Genomic DNA, 14,355 nt, shown 5'->3' with positions numbered 1-14,355 from the left:
AGTAACGTCAGCTGTTCCCCTGCTGTGTGTGTGGCAATCCCTCCTACCTCCTCCAACCTCCTCCAACCTCCTCCTCCTCCACCCGTCCCTGGGCTCCAACACCGCCAGTTGCCGTCCAGAAGTGCTGTACGCACAGTCAACAGTCCCTCCTCTGTTATTGGGGTTCAGTAACGTCAGCTGTTCCCCTGCTGTGTGTGTGGCAATCCCTCCTACCTCCTCCAACCTCCTCCAACCTCCTCCTCCTCCACCCGTCCCTGGGCTCCAACACCGCCAGTTGCCGTCCAGAAGTGCTGTACGCACAGTCAACAGTCCCTCCTCTGTTATTGGGGTTCAGTAACGTCAGCTGTTCCCCTGCTGTGTGTGTGGCAATCCCTCCTACCTCCTCCAACCTCCTCCAACCTCCTCCTCCTCCACCCGTCCCTGGGCTCCAACACCGCCAGTTGCCGTCCAGAAGTGCTGTACGCACAGTCAACAGTCCCTCCTCTGTTATTGGGGTTCAGTAACGTCAGCTGTTCCCCTGCTGTGTGTGTGGCAATCCCTCCTACCTCCTCCAACCTCCTCCAACCTCCTCCTCCTCCACCCGTCCCTGGGCTCCAACACCGCCAGTTGCCGTCCAGAAGTGCTGTACGCACAGTCAACAGTCCCTCCTCTGTTATTGGGGTTCAGTAACGTCAGCTGTTCCCCTGCTGTGTGTGTGGCAATCCCTCCTACCTCCTCCAACCTCCTCCAACCTCCTCCTCCTCCACCCGTCCCTGGGCTCCAACACCGCCAGTTGCCGTCCAGAAGTGCTGTACGCACAGTCAACAGTCCCTCCTCTGTTATTGGGGTTCAGTAACGTCAGCTGTTCCCCTGCTGTGTGTGTGGCAATCCCTCCTACCTCCTCCAACCTCCTCCAACCTCCTCCTCCTCCACCCGTCCCTGGGCTCCAACACCGCCAGTTGCCGTCCAGAAGTGCTGTACGCACAGTCAACAGTCCCTCCTCTGTTATTGGGGTTCAGTAACGTCAGCTGTTCCCCAGCTGTGTGTGTGGCAATCCCTCCTACCTCCTCCTACCTCCTCCAACCTCCTCCTCCTCCACCCGTCCCTGGGCTCCAACACCGCCAGTTGCCGTCCAGAAGTGCTGTACGCACAGTCAACAGTCCCTCCTCTGTTATTGGGGTTCAGTAACGTCAGCTGTTCCCCTGCTGTGTGTGTGGCAATCCCTCCTACCTCCTCCTACCTCCTCCAACCTCCTCCTCCTCCACCCGTCCCTGGGCTCCAACACCGCCAGTTGCCGTCCAGAAGTGCTGTACGCACAGTCAACAGTCCCTCCTCTGTTATTGGGGTTCAGTAACGTCAGCTGTTCCCCTGCTGTGTGTGTGGCAATCCCTCCTACCTCCTCCAACCTCCTCCAACCTCCTCCTCCTCCACCCGTCCCTGGGCTCCAACACCGCCAGTTGCCGTCCAGAAGTGCTGTACGCACAGTCAACAGTCCCTCCTCTGTTATTGGGGTTCAGTAACGTCAGCTGTTCCCCTGCTGTGTGTGTGGCAATCCCTCCTACCTCCTCCAACCTCCTCCAACCTCCTCCTCCTCCACCCGTCCCTGGGCTCCAACACCGCCAGTTGCCGTCCAGAAGTGCTGTACGCACAGTCAACAGTCCCTCCTCTGTTATTGGGGTTCAGTAACGTCAGCTGTTCCCCTGCTGTGTGTGTGGCAATCCCTCCTACCTCCTCCAACCTCCTCCAACCTCCTCCTCCTCCACCCGTCCCTGGGCTCCAACACCGCCAGTTGCCGTCCAGAAGTGCTGTACGCACAGTCAACAGTCCCTCCTCTGTTATTGGGGTTCAGTAACGTCAGCTGTTCCCCTGCTGTGTGTGTGGCAATCCCTCCTACCTCCTCCAACCTCCTCCTCCTCCACCTGTCCCTGGGCTCCAACACCGCCAGTTGCCGTCCAGAAGTGCTGTACGCACAGTCAACAGTCCCTCCTCTGTTATTGGGGTTCAGTAACGTCAGCTGTTCCCCTGCTGTGTATACGGCAACGTGTACTGCGACCGCCACGCAGGCACAACAAGTTAAATGTAAGGGAACCTGACCCCCCCCCCCCCCAGGCATTTGTTACTGAAGGAGCCACCTTGTGCAGCAGTAATGATGCAAAGGGAAAAAGTGCCTCTTTTCGTGATGCTCCTTGCACATGCTGAACCAAACACTTATGAAATGTGTCCCCACACAGCGTTAAACCGTCCGGTAGGTGGAACTTTCCTTTGTCGTGTGACGCAGCACAGCCATCATTTTTACCCCCTTGGCGCCGTGCGCCCCCTCCTCAGCGTTGTTTGAATCTGTCCCGGTGCCTGCGCTGTTAGGTTAGCCCTTGGCCATGCACACATGTTGCGCTGCCCGTCTTCTGACCTCATTTGGTGTCAGGCTGGCTGCGCCTGTGCGGGTGCGCTGGCCGAGATCCCGCCTCGCAGTGTCGTCTAATGTAATCCCACCGCGGGCCTGTGATCCGTGCCCGTGCGCAGTGCATATCCTCTCCTCTCACTCCCCTCCCTACGGCTTCTTCAGACTGTGCGATGTCAGCTGGTCCCTAATAGCATGCCACGGCCGTGACACCGCACAGTCTGAAAAAGCCGTAGGGAGGGGAGTGAGAGGAGAGGATATGCACTGCGCACGGGCACGGATCACAGGCCCGCGGTGGGATTACATTAGACGACACTGCGAGGCGGGATCTCGGCCAGCGCACCCGCACAGGCGCAGCCAGCCTGACACCAAATGAGGTCAGAAGACGGGCAGCGCAACATGTGTGCATGGCCATGGGCTAACCTAACAGCGCAGGCTCCGGGACAGATTCAAACAACGCTGAGGAGGGGGCGAACGGCGACAAGGGGGTAAAAATGATGGCTGTGCTGCGTCACACGACAAAGGAAAGTTCCACCTACCGGACGGTTTAACGCTGTGTGGGGACACATTTCATAAATGTTAGGTTCCGCATGTACAAGGACCATAATTAAAAGAGCTAAGTTTACCTTTTCCAGCATTAGTGCTGTACACAATGGCTCTTTCAGCTACAAACGCCTGGGGGGGGGGGTTAAAGGTTTCCTTTCAACTTGCTCGAGTGCAGGCTTCGGCCTACACTCCGCTCCCCCTGCTCCTCCTGCTGACCCTGGGCTCTAACACCGCCAGTTTTTGCCCAGATGTGCTAGCTGCACAGAGAAAAACACCAGCCAATGTGTCAGTGGGGTCCAGCACCGCCAGCTGTTCCCCTGCTGTGTAGCCGGCAACGTGTCCTGCGACCGCCACGCAGACACAAGAACTGAAATTGAAGGGAACCTGTCCCCCCTCCCCCAGGTGTTTCTATGTTTTACAGCTACCTTGAACAGCAGTAATGCTGCATGTGTTCAAGGTGGCTCAGAAACTTATTCTCCTTGCCCATGTTGAAGTGAACACGTCTAAAATGTGTCCTCTGTGACCATTAAAACGTCCCTCAGGTGTGATTTGACTTTGTATTGACACACGCAACAAGCTCCTTGGTAACGCTGCCCGTCTTCTGGCATCATTGTTTGGCTGGCTGCGCTTCTGCGGCCGCCCTGACCCACACAACAGCCCTCGTTGTCTTATTTAATGGGACTGCGAGGGTGTGATTGATGGGCAGGATCAGTGCATCAGTTCGCCTGTCCCTCCTCTCCTTCCGCCTTCTTCGGACTGTGCGGCTTCATGGCCGTGGCATGCGATAAGGGATCAGATGACGCCGCACAGTCTGAAGCGGGTGTAAGGACCCGAGTGTGAGAGGCGAACATATGTGCTGCGCCAGGCCCTGAATCCCAGCCCCGCAGTGTTTTAACAATGTTAAGACACTGCGGGGCTGGGATTCATGGGCATCGCGAACCGCACCGGCCGACATTACATGATGCCAGAAGATGGGCAGCGCTAACGGCGCTAGGCCAGGGGATAACACGACAGCGCAGACTCCTGTACAGCAAATAACAACGCTCGGGAGGCTGCACCCAGCACCAAGGTGGGATTCTTGACACCTGTGCTGCGTCTCATTACAAAGGGAACTCTCGCCTCCATTACACAGTTTGACTGTATAAAGGGCTAAATGTTATACGTGTTCCATTCAGCGTGTGCAAGGAGAAAAATTACAAGAGCAACCTTTGACTTGCGCAGCACTGCTGCTGCATAAGCTGTGGCTCTTCTACTTTGTAACCCCTGAGGGGGGGTTAAAGGTGACTTTTGAAATCGGTTCAATTAGGCTTCGGCCTACACTCTGCTCCACCTGCAGAGCCCGGGCTCCAACAACGCTAGTTGCTGTCCGGAAGTGCTGGCTGCACAGAGCCAAACACCTCGCCAATGTGTCAGTGGGGTCCAGCACCGCCAGCTGTTCCCCTGCTGTGTAGCCGGCAACGTGTCCTGCAAAAGCCACGCAGACACAACACACCCAAAGCTGCCGCCTGTGCAGGCTTCGGCCTACACTCCCCTCCCCCTGCTCCTCCTCCTCCTGCTCCTCCTCCTGCTGTCCCTGGGCTCTAACACACCGCCAGTTTTTGCCCAGATGTGCTAGCTGCACAGAGAAAAACACCAGCCAATGTGTCAGTGGGGTCCAGCACCGCCAGCTGTTCCCCTGCTGTGCAGCCGGCAACGTGTCCTGCAAAAGCCACGCAGACACAAGAACTGAAATTGAAGGGAACCTGTCCCCCCTCCCCCAGGCGTTTTTACGTTATCCAGCCACCTTGTACAGCGGTAATGCTGCATGTGTGCAAGGTGGCTCAGAAACGTATTCTCCTCGCACATGTGGAACTGAAAACACGTCTGCAATGTGTCCTCTGTGTGACCATTTAACCGTCCCGGTGGTGTGACTTTCCTTTGTAATGACACGCTGCAACCCCCTTGGTAGCGCTGCCCGTCTTCTGGCATCATTGTTTGGCTGCCTGCGCCTCTGCGGCCGCCCTGACCCACACAACGCCCCTCGGTGTCTTATTTATTGGGACTGCGAGGGTGTGATTGATGGGCAGGATCAGTGCATCAGTTCGCCTGTCCCTCCTCTCCTTCCGCCTTCTTCGGACTGTGCGGCTTCATGGCCGTGGCATGCGATAAGGGATCAGATGACGCCGCACAGTCTGAAGCGGGTGTAAGGACCCGAGTGTGAGAGGCGAACATATGTGCTGCGCCAGGCCCTGAATCCCAGCCCCGCAGTGTTTTAACAATGTTAAGACACTGCGGGGCTGGGATTCATGGGCATCGCGAACCGCACCGGCCGACATTACATGATGCCAGAAGATGGGCAGCGCTAACGGCGCTAGGCCAGGGGATAACACGACAGCGCAGACTCCTGTACAGCAAATAACAACGCTCGGGAGGCTGCACCCAGCACCAAGGTGGGATTCTTGACACCTGTGCTGCGTCTCATTACAAAGGGAACTCTCGCCTCCATTACACAGTTTGACTGTATAAAGGGCTAAATGTTATACGTGTTCCATTCAGCGTGTGCAAGGAGAAAAATTACAAGAGCAACCTTTGACTTGCGCAGCACTGCTGCTGCATAAGCTGTGGCTCTTCTACTTTGTAACCCCTGAGGGGGGGTTAAAGGTGACTTTTGAAATCGGTTCAATTAGGCTTCGGCCTACACTCTGCTCCACCTGCAGAGCCCGGGCTCCAACAACGCTAGTTGCTGTCCGGAAGTGCTGGCTGCACAGAGCCAAACACCTCGCCAATGTGTCAGTGGGGTCCAGCACCGCCAGCTGTTCCCCTGCTGTGTAGCCGGCAACGTGTCCTGCAAAAGCCACGCAGACACAACACACCCAAAGCTGCCGCCTGTGCAGGCTTCGGCCTACACTCCCCTCCCCCTGCTCCTCCTCCTCCTGCTCCTCCTCCTGCTGTCCCTGGGCTCTAACACACCGCCAGTTTTTGCCCAGATGTGCTAGCTGCACAGAGAAAAACACCAGCCAATGTGTCAGTGGGGTCCAGCACCGCCAGCTGTTCCCCTGCTGTGCAGCCGGCAACGTGTCCTGCAAAAGCCACGCAGACACAAGAACTGAAATTGAAGGGAACCTGTCCCCCCTCCCCCAGGCGTTTTTACGTTATCCAGCCACCTTGTACAGCGGTAATGCTGCATGTGTGCAAGGTGGCTCAGAAACGTATTCTCCTCGCACATGTGGAACTGAAAACACGTCTGCAATGTGTCCTCTGTGTGACCATTTAACCGTCCCGGTGGTGTGACTTTCCTTTGTAATGACACGCTGCAACCCCCTTGGTAGCGCTGCCCGTCTTCTGGCATCATTGTTTGGCTGCCTGCGCCTCTGCGGCCGCCCTGACCCACACAACGCCCCTCGGTGTCTTATTTATTGGGACTGCGAGGGTGTGATTGATGGGCAGGATCAGTGCATCAGTTCGCCTGTCCCTCCTCTCCTTCCGCCTTCTTCGGACTGTGCGGCTTCATGGCCGTGGCATGCGATAAGGGATCAGATGACGCCGCACAGTCTGAAGCGGGTGTAAGGACCCGAGTGTGAGAGGCGAACATATGTGCTGCGCCAGGCCCTGAATCCCAGCCCCGCAGTGTTTTAACAATGTTAAGACACTGCGGGGCTGGGATTCATGGGCATCGCGAACCGCACCGGCCGACATTACATGATGCCAGAAGATGGGCAGCGCTAACGGCGCTAGGCCAGGGGATAACACGACAGCGCAGACTCCTGTACAGCAAATAACAACGCTCGGGAGGCTGCACCCAGCACCAAGGTGGGATTCTTGACACCTGTGCTGCGTCTCATTACAAAGGGAACTCTCGCCTCCATTACACAGTTTGACTGTATAAAGGGCTAAATGTTATACGTGTTCCATTCAGCGTGTGCAAGGAGAAAAATTACAAGAGCAACCTTTGACTTGCGCAGCACTGCTGCTGCATAAGCTGTGGCTCTTCTACTTTGTAACCCCTGAGGGGGGGTTAAAGGTGACTTTTGAAATCGGTTCAATTAGGCTTCGGCCTACACTCTGCTCCACCTGCAGAGCCCGGGCTCCAACAACGCTAGTTGCTGTCCGGAAGTGCTGGCTGCACAGAGCCAAACACCTCGCCAATGTGTCAGTGGGGTCCAGCACCGCCAGCTGTTCCCCTGCTGTGTAGCCGGCAACGTGTCCTGCAAAAGCCACGCAGACACAACACACCCAAAGCTGCCGCCTGTGCAGGCTTCGGCCTACACTCCCCTCCCCCTGCTCCTCCTCCTCCTGCTCCTCCTCCTGCTGTCCCTGGGCTCTAACACACCGCCAGTTTTTGCCCAGATGTGCTAGCTGCACAGAGAAAAACACCAGCCAATGTGTCAGTGGGGTCCAGCACCGCCAGCTGTTCCCCTGCTGTGCAGCCGGCAACGTGTCCTGCAAAAGCCACGCAGACACAAGAACTGAAATTGAAGGGAACCTGTCCCCCCTCCCCCAGGCGTTTTTACGTTATCCAGCCACCTTGTACAGCGGTAATGCTGCATGTGTGCAAGGTGGCTCAGAAACGTATTCTCCTCGCACATGTGGAACTGAAAACACGTCTGCAATGTGTCCTCTGTGTGACCATTTAACCGTCCCGGTGGTGTGACTTTCCTTTGTAATGACACGCTGCAACCCCCTTGGTAGCGCTGCCCGTCTTCTGGCATCATTGTTTGGCTGCCTGCGCCTCTGCGGCCGCCCTGACCCACACAACGCCCCTCGGTGTCTTATTTATTGGGACTGCGAGGGTGTGTTTGATGGGCAGGAGCAGTGCATCACTTCGCCTGTCCCTCATCTCCTTCCGCCTTCTTCGGACTGTGCGGCTTCATGGCCGTGGCATGCGATAAGGGATCAGCTGACGCCACATAGTCTGAAGCAGGTGTAAGAACCCAAGCGAGAGGCGAACATATGTACTGCGCCAGGCCATGAATCCCAGCCCCGCAGTGTTTAAACTATGTCAATACACTGCGGGGCTGGGATTCATGGGCATCGCGAACCGCACCGGCCAACATTAAATGAGGTCAGAAGATGGGCAGCGCTAACAGCGCTAGGCCAGGGGATAACACGACAGCGCAGACTCCTGTACAGCAAATAACAACGCTCAGGAGGCTGCACCCAGCACCAAGGTGGGATTCTTGACATCTGTGCTGCGTCTCATTACAAAGGGAACTCGCGCCTCCAACACAGTTTGACTGTATAAAGGGCTAAATGTTATACGTGTTTCATTCAGCGTGTGCAAGGAGCGAAATTAAAAGAGCAACCTTTGACTTGTGCAGCACTACTGCTGCATAAGCTGTGGCTCTTCTACTTTCTAACCCCTGAGGGGGGGTTAAAGGTTACCTTTGAAATTGGTTCAAGTAGGCTTCGGCCTACACTCTGCTCCCCCTGCAGAGCCCGGGCTACAACACCGCTCGTTGCTGTCCGGAAGTGCTGGCTGCACAGAGCCAAACACCTCGCCAATGTGTCAGTGGGGTCCAGCACCGCCAGCTGTTCCCCTGCTGTGCAGCCGGCAACGTGTCCTGCAAAAGCCACGCAGACACTTGCTCTTGTACCTTCTGCTCCACATCCTGGTTCCAGTACCGTCAGCTGGTTCCGGGCAGAGCCTTTGGCTTAGGTGCCTCCCTCTGGGTATCCGAGTTCCACCAACGTCAGGTGGTCCTTGGTAGTGCTTTCAGGCACGGGTACCTCCTGCTTAGTAACCGGGTTCCAGTAACGTCAGCTGGTCCTCGGTAGTTCCATTGGCTCTTGGACCTTCGGCTACCCATCCGGGTTCCAGCACCGTCAGCTGGTTCTCGGCAGTGTCTTTTGCTCTTGTACCTTCTGCTCCCCATCCTGGTTCCAGTACCGTCAGCTGGTTCCGGGCAGAGCCTTTGGCTTAGGTGCCTCCCTCTGGGTATCCGAGTTCCACCAACGTCAGGTGGTCCTTGGTAGTGCTTTCAGGCACGGGTACCTCCTGCTTAGTAACCGGGTTCCAGTAACGTCAGCTGGTCCTCGGTAGTTCCATTGGCTCTTGGACCTTCGGGTAGCCATCCGAGTTCCAGTTCCATCAGCTGGTTCTCGGCATTTTCTCAGCCTTCTTGTACCTTCTGCTACATTTCCAAGTTCAAGAGACTAAACACGATGACCCGGAAGAACACCCCTAAGATGACGACGACACCAGAGACGACAACCACCGTGATGACGACGACCCTGGAGACGATGACCCTGAAGACCACCCCGATGACGACGACCCCGGAGACCACCCCGATGACGACGACCCCGGAGACGACGACCCTGGAGACGACGACGACCTGGAAGACCGAGAAGCAGAAGAACAAGAGGCTGCAGAACAAAGAGCAGAAGGACATTAAGCATAACACAAAATATCAGAGCAAAAAAATATTATGTAAATTATAAGCAGAAGAAGACTAAGCAGTGTATGGGGGTGAGTCCGTTCCTCCTCGTGGTGCCCCTGGATAAAGCCTGATGCTGCAGGCCAAACTGAACGCGGACAAATGTAACTGGTTTGTGACAGGCAGAACGGAAGGTGTAATCTTCAAACTTTTATAGATAACAACTACGGGAATGCCTGTCACAAATAAGAATATGATGAAGAAGTTGAATATGATGAAGATAATAGTAAAATAAAAAGAATATGAACAATGTAACCCAAAAAATAATAGGTAGAAGATGAAGAAGAAGATGAATAAGGTGAAGAAGTTGATGTCAAAGAAGCTGATGATGAGGATAATTAAGAAGATAGCGTGGGAGAAGTAAAAAAGAAGGTGAAGGGCGTGGAAGTAGTGAAACATCAATATCTGACATAAAAAAAAAAAAAAATTACATAGTGAAATTCTTTCTAACGCCGAACTTCATAAAAAAAAATTAAAAATCCTGCTATTCTATTACATTGGGCTAAACCTCTGTCCCTTTAATATCTCCGCCACGTCCCCCAATACATCCTACATTATTCTTAGTTGTTTTCCTTCATGTAGAATGAACCTACAAGTTTATAAAGGGTTTATTTTAATTCCGATATTTTCGTCCCATTGACTTGCATTGGGATCGGGTATCGGTATCGGATTGGATCCGATATTTTGACGGTATCGGCCGATACTTTCCGATACCGATACTTTCCGATATCGGAAAGTATCGCTCAACACTAAACAAGACACATAAGATGAAATGTATGTATAATAATAATAATGGCATGGTCAAAATACTCACCTGACTAATAATTATGCACACATTGTATAAGTTAGTGTGTTATTTTACCTACTATTGTATGTCACGGTCGAGGAGCAATTCACATTGCATATAATTAACACATGGGACCCTATTCTGTAAATATAAGCCAATCTAAATGAAAGTAGTGTTAAGGTAAGGAGTGTTAAATTTATAAAGAGGCCTATGTCTCTTTAATGAAATTGATGCAGCTTTAAAATTGTATGCCAAATATTGGCATAACAGGCATTGTGGCTAAATGGTTAGCACTTAGCTCACATGTCATCAAGGACAATATCTGCAAGGAGTTTATGTGTTTTCCTTGAGGTGCATTAGTTTCCTCACACACTCCAAAGGCATACAGAACCCTAATGGCAAAAGAGATCATAAAGTCGGTAAACTGCTGTGCATTTAATGACAACATATAGGCAAGCAAAATAAATAATTAAAAATGCAAAAAGCTCTGAGGCGTTTCATACCTTTTTAAGCCAAAATTCTGCTTGATGAATGGGTCCCAATTTAGCAAATTTGTTTCTGTTGAATTAAACAAAATAACCCATAGCAAAATAGCATCTGATAATGCGCCTTTCCAGTCACACCTTTGCTGCAGACAATCATATACCTCAATATTTTGGTGGCCGAAGAACAGGACAACATCACTTCTTCTCCCAGATCAGTCCTCCAGAATGGCTTGTGCTGGATCCATGGCAAGAAGTGAGTTTATCAGATTTTATCATTTTAAAACCATTAACCACTTCATGACCTTGGGATTTTTCGTTTTTCCGTGTTCATTTTTCACTCCCCTCCTTCCCAGAGCCATAACTTTTTTACTTTTCTGTCAATTTGGCCATGTGAGGGCTTATTTTTTGCGGGACGAGTTGTACTTTTGAATGACATCATTGGTTTTACCATGTCATGTACTAGAAAACGGGAAAAAAATTCCAAGTGCGGTGAAATTGCAAAAAAAAGTGCAATCCCACGCTTGTTTTTTGCTTGGCTTTTTTGCTAGGTTCACTAAATGCTAAAACTGACCTGCTATTATGATTCTCCAGGTCACTACGAGTTCATAGACACCTAACATGACTAGGTTATTTTTCACCTAAGTGGTGAAAAAAAATTCCAAACTTTGCAAAAAAAAAAAAAAAGCGCCATTTTCCGATACTCGTAGCGTCTCCATTTTTCGTGATCTGGGGTCAGGTGAGGGCTTATTTTTTGCATGCCGAGCTGGCGTTTTTAATGATAGCATTTTGGTGCAGATACGTTCTTTTGATCGCCCGTTATTGCATTTTAATGCAATGTCGCGGCGACCAAAAAAATGTAATTCTGGGGTTTTGAATTTTTTTCTCATTATGCCGTTTAGCGATCAGGTTAATGCTTTTTTTTATTGATAGACCGGGCAATTCTGAACGTGGCAATTCCAAACATGTGTAGGTTTGATTTTTTTTTTATTGATTTATTTTGATTGGGGAGAAAGGGGGGTGATTTAAACTTTTATATTTTTTTTATTTTTTTCACATTTTTTTTAACTTTTTTTTTTTACTTTTGCCATGCTTCAATAGCCTCCTTGGGAGACTAGAAGCAGGCACAGCACAATCGGCTCTGCTACATAGCAGCTATCTGCTGTTCGCTGCTATGTAGCAGAAAATCAGGTGTGCTGTGAGCGCCGACCACAGGGTGGCGCTCACAGCTGCCGGGGATCAGTAACCATAGAGGTCTCAAGGACCTCTATGGTTACCATTCTGAAGCATCGTCGACCCCCGATCATGTGACGGGGGTCAGCGATGACGTCATTTCTGGCCGCCCAGCCGGATGCGGAAGTTAAATGCCACTGTCAGCGTTTGACAGCGCATTTAACTAGTTAATAGCAGCGTGTGAATCGCAATTTCACCCGCCGCTATTGCGGGCACATGTCAGCTGTTCAAAACAGCTGACATGTCCCGGCTTTGATGTGGGCTCACCGCGGAGCCCTGCATCAAAGCAGGGGAGCTGACCTCAGACGTACTATCCCGTCCGAGGTCAGTAAGGGGTTTATGTCACCCATTTATTTTGTGAAAGAGACAGACAGCACCATACTCAATTCTCAATCCTGTGATGGCTATACACTTTTATATTAAACAATTATATGCTGTTAGAATAAAAACTTTTAGTCATAATATAGAAATATTTAGTTAAAAAAACTAAACTGAGCCAAAAACTTTTCCTAAAAGTATGTATTTCAATCTGTGACGCTCAGATAAAGGCTTATGGAATTAAACATTAATCACACTGGTAATTACAAACACTCACTTGAATAATAAACTTCAAGGATTTATTTGTTCAGTGGTTTTGTTTTGAATTTTATTTCATTTTACTTTCTTTAGTGTATATATCCCTACGGACATTAGTTTGCAAACTCCAAAATGTTATTTCAAGACAGCATATTAAGATCACATGTTAAGATGCTATTCTTTTCCCCTTGCAAAATAAAATTATTTACCTTTTATTAAAAAATTGAGTTTTAATCATTTAAATGCCATTTTGAAACATAATATATTATACTCCTTTATTTTCTCTTCACTTTTTTGTTATTGCTATTAAATTTTTTAGATTTTGTCTCACCACTATCCAATGAATTTGCTGCAGACAAGCAGCTTTCATCTTTTAGAAAACCATTAAGTCAATAGTTTTATAAGACATTTGGAAAGCTTTTCCCATTCAAAAATAAGTATAGCGTATAGTGCAATTTCAATCATATAAAGTCTTCTAAAGACAGGGAAAAATGCTGAATAGTTAATTAATATATATAATTCCAAAATACATAAAATTGTAACATTTTTAGGAATGTAAAATTGGAGGTACAGTGGGGGAAATAAGTATTTGATCCCTTGCTGATTTTGTAAATTTGCCCACTGACAAAGACATGAACAGTCTATAATTTTAAAGGACAGAGTGGCAAACAATGGATGTTTGGCCCCCCATTAATCTGAATGGGGTTCGGGTTCAGGTACAGTTCTGGTACCCGAACGAAACTTTTTTTAACTGTTTGGCTGAATCTGCTGGCATCGAACATCTACGGGTTTGCCCATCACTAGTTATAGTAGAAAAGCATGAGAAGTTGATGATTTTTGGATAAGTATATATATATTCAAGTGAGGAATACTTATACAAATAGTAAGGAATCATTGGTAAAATAACAATCAAGAGAAAATGATCATAAGATCAAATGGAGCAACAAACAACAATGGGACCAATTTGAGAAAATTGAGTGGAACTATGTTGGTGCAAATGTTTACATCAGAGAAAAAAACAAACTGTTTTTTTTACCTCTATTCTGGTAAAGATTTTGTTTGCCATTAAAACATTCAAGCCTTTTGTAGCAGCTCATCTTTCAATATAGAATTTAATGTCTGTTATGATGAATGCAATTTTACATGCAATACAATATAGCAGCAAATGCATTTGCCTACATTTGGTCTCAGGAATGCCTGCCAAGTATGTTTTCTTAATTACAAAATATTATTATATCAATAGTGTTATCCCATTACATTAAGGTGAAAGCTTTGGGAATCTCTGGGTAGTTAGACATTTTGCAGAAAGTTCAGTCAGTCAGTTCTAGTTAAGAAAGGAGTGTGGAGAGATCTGGAAAGGAGCAGAACTAGTGTGGAGCTGAGATGCCCAAATCATCAAGAATTGTGAAGGAACTTTAGAGGCGATTGAGATCCAGTTCAGCAGGCAAGTGTGTGAAACCCATTAGTGAGTGAAGTAAAGAAAGAAGTGAGTCCAGTGTTCCCCAGACGTGGGGAGCCTTGTGAAGGAAGGGTCCTGCCGAGCTGGTGACACAGAAAACATAAGCTGTTTCAGCGGCGGCCCTTTTAAGGGATAACAGACTGCTGTTTGGGTGCAGGGTTCACAGCGTAACATATCAACCTGTGTGCCCCTTCATTGGATAGATGGAGGTTTATCTCATTTGCTCTGATTGTTTACCATCCACATGTAAAATGACATTTCCCAAAACCGATGAGAACGTAACTCTGTATGAGACAAAATAAGTTGTAAAGTTTCCTGCCTGCTGCCTTGTGTGCATATTGTATTGCCAAGTGAAAAATGCCTTGCTTTTAAGATTGTGCCTGGTATCATTATCTTGAAGTCTGATGTACCTAATGGAGAGTAGAACGGGACCGGCTTGAAGGTGAAGGTGCAAATAGTAACACTGCCAGCATATACACACA

Source organism: Ranitomeya variabilis, chromosome 6, assembly GCF_051348905.1.
Source record: "Ranitomeya variabilis isolate aRanVar5 chromosome 6, aRanVar5.hap1, whole genome shotgun sequence".
Taxonomy (NCBI): Eukaryota; Metazoa; Chordata; class Amphibia; order Anura; family Dendrobatidae; genus Ranitomeya; species Ranitomeya variabilis.
Note: the sequence above shows the minus strand (reverse complement) of the source record.